Source organism: Podarcis bocagei (assembly GCF_964188305.1).
Source record: "Podarcis bocagei genome assembly, chromosome: W".
NCBI classification, from domain to species: domain Eukaryota; kingdom Metazoa; phylum Chordata; class Lepidosauria; order Squamata; family Lacertidae; genus Podarcis; species Podarcis bocagei.
The window spans coordinates 52,059,020-52,064,019 of record NC_138131.1 but is presented as its reverse complement, the minus strand read 5'-3'; the positions used below and the strand labels follow the sequence as shown (position 1 = coordinate 52,064,019).

At 57.9% G+C, this 5,000-nt stretch overlaps 1 long non-coding RNA gene across 1 annotated transcript in view; it reads right to left on the bottom strand.

Annotated features, from left to right (window-relative positions):
• LOC308578345 overlaps positions 1-5,000 on the bottom strand; it is a 9,974-nt gene that overhangs the window by 2,592 nt on the left and 2,382 nt on the right. The window lies entirely within an intron of this gene.

The following is a 5,000-nucleotide window of genomic DNA, read 5'->3' as shown; positions in this document are numbered from 1 at the left end:
GTCGGATATCGGTCGCTTCCCGTGGCAGGCCTCCAGCGGAACTCTTCCAGGTCTTCCTCTCTGCTCTCGTTGACGACAGTCACCTCCTCTTCCATCTCTGTGCCGCCGTGCTCGAAACCAGGGTCGTCCCCGAAAATGTCCATGTCCGTCTCTCCCGCACTTCCTCCAGGCGGCGTTGCTCGGCCGGAACAGTCCAGCCACTTCCTGCGGAACTGCTCCTCCGGCCTATCGTCCCACCAATACGAGGGTTCTGAGACAGATCCCGAGGGTGACCCCTCCGGGGAACGGACGTCTCGTGTTGGTTCCTCGTCCGAGTCGAACCCCCTGAACGTGCTGTCCGAAAGCGTGGGCGTGAAAAGCCAGTCGTCGAAAAAGTCTGCTGGCATAGGTCTATGTGGGAAGAGGGCATGAAACTCGTCTTTGAGCAGAGGTTCGTCTAAAGCGTAGCCCGGCACCCAGCTGTTCGCACTGGCCGGGGTGCCCTCCCTGGCGAGAAAGTATTCTACTCCCTCTTCCCCCCATCTGGAGTCCAAAATCTCCGTGACTTCGTTGATGCGCTCCTCCTGTGCCACTCCCGCGAGCCCCGTTCCTTCTCTGAGCGGACTCGGCGCCGTTCCGGGTTCCTGGAACCTGTGCGGTGCCTTGTAGGGAGTGAGCACCGATCTGTGGAACACCGGATGCATTCTGGAACCCTCCGGAAGCGCCAGCCTGAAAGCCACCGGGTTGACCTGCTCTTCGACTTGGTAGGGTCCCAGTTGTTTATGCCCTAGTTTCTTCTTGGCCAACGACCTGGCCGGCACTGCGTGGGCTGCTAACCAGACCCAGTCTCCCACGTGGAGCTCTTCGCCAACCCTTCTGTGTTTGTCCGCTTGTACCTTGTATGCGTGTTTAGCCAGCTCCAGGTGGCGCCGCAGCTGATCGTGGACTTCCTGCAGCTCCGACGCGAACGCATCTGCTGACTGCGGCTCCCCTTCTCCGCTGCATTCCAGTCCCGGAAAGGTTCTAGGGTGCCGCCTGTTGTTGGCGAAGAACGGCGTGACGCCCGTGGATACGTGCTTCGTGTTGTTGTAGGCAAACTCTGCAAGCGGCAGGTAATCCACCCACGTCGCAGGCTGTTGGTTTGCATAACATCTCAGGTACTGCTGCATGATGGCATTGGCTCGCTCCGCTTGCCCGTTGGTCTGCGGGTGTCTCGCCGACGCCAGATTGATCTTGACGTTTAGGAAGCCCATCAGTTTCTGCCAGAAGTTCGAGATGAACTGCCGCCCGCGGTCGGACAGAATAGACCGTGGCAGACCGTGAACCTTGAACACGTGGTCTATGAACAGTTTGGCGGTTTGCTCCGCCGTGGCCACCTTAGCACACGGAATGAAATGCGCCATCTTGGAGAACAGGTCCACCACCACCAACACTGCCGTCTTGCCCCTTGAGCTGGGCAGATCCGTGACAAAGTCCAGAGCCACCCTTTCCCAAGGTTCGACCGGAGTTTGCAGCGGCTCCAACAGTCCAGCTGGCGGTTTGTGCACCGGCTTTGCCCTCTGGCAGGTGTCACACCTCGCTACGTAGTCTGCGACCTCCCCTCTCATTCCAGGCCACCAGAAATCCCTGGCTACTAATTCCACCGTCTTCTCCTTGCCAAAGTGCCCGGCCGTGGGTGCGTCGTGCAGCTGCTGTAGCACCTTGGCTCGAAGTTCGTCACCCGGCACGTAGATGGCCCCTTTACGGATGAGCAAGCCATCTCGTAGCTGGAAACCGTCGGCCGCTGCCTTGCCCCCTCGCACCTCTGCCATCTTCGTTTGTGCGAAGGAGTCCCCCTGCAACGCTCGCCGCACCGCCTCTAGGTCCACGGTCGCCGCGGCGCACGCCCACACTGTCGGTGCAAAGATGTGCATGGCGGCCGCTGGTGTTGCGTCCTCCAGATACTGTGGCTTGCGGGAGAGAGCGTCTGCCATGATGTTGGTGTCCCCCGGGACATACTCTATTCGGAAGTCGAAGTCCGCAAAGAACTCAGCCCAACGTATCTGCCTCTGGTTCAGGAACTGTGCCGTGCGCCAGTGTTCCAGATTCTTGTGGTCCGTGCAAACCTGCACCGTGTGCTTGGCGCCGATCAGAAAGTGCCTCCACGCCTTGAACGCTGCATGAATGGCCAGCAACTCCCTGTCCCATATGGTGTAGTTCTGCTCGGACTTGCTGAGCTTCCTGGAGTAAAACGCTCCCGGCCGCCACACGCCCTGCGGGTCCTTCTGCAGCAGGACCGCCCCCACTGCTCTGTCCGAAGCGTCTGTCTCCACCCTCATCGGCATGCTGGGGTTGACATGAAGCAGCTGCTCTTCCGACGCGAAGAGACGCTTGAGGGCCTGAAAGGACTGCTCCGCCTGCTCTGTCCAGATGAACTTCTTCTTCTTGGAGCTAAGGGTGTCAGTGATGGCCGCCGTCTGCATCGCGAAGCCCTTGATAAACTTGCGATAGAAGTTCGCAAAGCCGACAAACCGTTGGACCTCCTTCCGGTTGCGTGGGCTCTTCCAATCCAACACCGCTCGAACCTTGGTGCTGTCCATGGCGAGCCCCTTGGCAGACAGCTTGTAGCCCAGAAAATCCACCTCCGGCACGTCAAATTGGCACTTCTCCAGCTTGGCGTAGAGCCTGTGTTGCTTTAGCCTGCCCAGCACTTCCTTGACGTGCTTGTCATGTTCTTGCTGCGACTCCGAAAAGATCAGGATGTCATCCAAGAAACAGACGCACGTCTTGTAGAGAAGTCCCGCCAACACGTGATGCATAAATGCTTGAAAAACGTGAGCGCCATTTTGCAGTCCAAAAGGCATAACTCTGTATTCGTAGGTACCCAGTGGCGTGAACATGGCTGTCTTCCACTCATCACCTTCCCGCATGCGAATGAGGTTGTACGCCCCCCGCAGGTCCAACTTGGTGAACACCTTTCCCTTCCGTACCTTCGCCAGGAGGTCGTCGATGCGGGGCATGGGGAAGTCCGACGGCTTGGTCACACTGTTCAAAATCCTGTAATCCACTACGAGTCTTTTTTGGGGCGTGTCTCGCTTCCTAACAAAGAATACAGGACTGCCCCCCACTGCCTTAGACTCCCGGATGAAACCGCGCTCCAAATTATGATCGATGAAGTCTTTGAGTTCCTGCAGTTCGTCCTCAGACATGGAATACAGCTTCCCTTTAGGCAGCGCCGCCCCCGGCAGCAGGTCAATTTTGCAGTCATATGGTCTGTGAGGGGGTAGCCTGTCCGCCTCCTTCTCGCAGAAAACTTCCAGAAATTCTGCGTACTTGTGGGGAATCGCTTGCAGCGTGCCTAGCAGCAGCTGTGATTCCTCTTCCTCTCCTTCCTGCCTGGGTACGATGCAGTGTTCAGCACAAAAGGAAGAGCCGAAGACCAGCTGCCTCTGGAACCAAGCCATCGTTGGGCTGTGCTTGTCCAGCCAACTCATACCCAATACAATGGGCGTGTCAGACAGTTGAGTGACGTTGAAGCTGATGACTTCCCTGTGATTCCCAAGTCGCATCACCATTGGTGGCGTCTGCTTCACCACTTGCCCCCCTAGCAGCTCCCTGCCATCCACCGTGACAACCTGCAGGGGCAGTGTGGCCGGCAGCAACTGCACAGCGTGCCTGTCGACAAATTCCTGCCCTATAAAGTCCGCGTTGCTGCCGGAGTCGATGGTGATTGGCACGTCCATGGTGATTCCATTGGGCAGTTGGAGAGATGCTGTGAGCCTCACTACTGGTTTGGGCGGGAGGGGGTTCACTGGCTGTAAAACTTCTGGGGACTGCGTCACTAACACGTCTGGCTGGGCCCCAGTGCCTCTTCCTCCAGCCAGACATCGTCGTTTCCCTGCTGTGGTCCTCCCTGCTGCGTTGCTGAGGCTGCAGTAAGCTTGTGGGGCCTCTGGGGACACTCTTTCGCCATATGCCCTGGCTGCTCACAGACGTAACACTTCCTGGTCCCTCTAGGAGGCTTCGCCTTCACTGCTGCCGGTGCTAGGGCTCTGGTTGCTGACTGAGCCCTTGCACCTCCAACCTCCATAGGTTCGGCTCCTCCTCCTGGCGGAGGCGTGGATTGCGCTCGCGCTGCTTCTCTGGGAAAGAAGGAGGGGCCCCCGGCTGGTTCGCGCCCTCCACGTCCTTCGTCCTTGCTCCACGGACGTCCTTCCAGCCTCACCCCCACAGCCAGTGCCCTCTGAACGACCTCCTGGGTGGTTCGGGGTCTCTCCCCCCTCGCTATCTCATCTTTAATCGAGTTGTGCAGTCCCTCCCAAAAGAGGTCTCTTACAGGAGCCGAATCTCTGTCCCATTCCAGGGCGCTGACCAAGGCGAAAAAGCGTGCATGATACTGTCTGACGCTGGCCCTCCCTTGTCTCAGCCCATGCACCTCCTTCCGTGCAAGATCAATGTCAATACTTGATAAGAAACACCCATCCATCGCTTTAATAAAGGCATCCGCATTCTGGAGCGCCGGATCGTTATCTCTCCATAAATTGCGCAACCATGCTTTCGCCTCCCCATGCAGATGGGACATGATGAACCCCACTCTCTCCTGTTCATCTCTAAAATCTTTATGCAACAGTTGCAGTGCGCACAGTACGTCGGCTCTAAAGTTGGGATACTGTTGCAGGTTCCCATCGAAGTGAGAGAGCAGCCCGCCTGTCCGTCTCGCCAACCCAATTCCCTCCTGCCGGGGTGGTTGCTTTGCCAGTACGTCTAACCTGACCTGGAGATCCCTGCAGGCGGCAGCTGCCTCGTCCTCTCTCTTCCTGGATGCGAGAACCTCGGCGTTCAGTTGTGCCACTGCTTTTCTGAGGTCCTCTATCTGCTGCTCAGCCGTCATGTCTCCTGCCGTTCGTGAGCTCGCTAGTGGGCGCCTGTTTCTCTCCCCTCCTCGAGGCTGCAGATGCCCACAATGTGGAGACGGAGCCTACTGTCAGAGCTGCTTCAAGATCCTAGCTCACAGAGGATCACGCTAGCCAGCGGTCATTAAG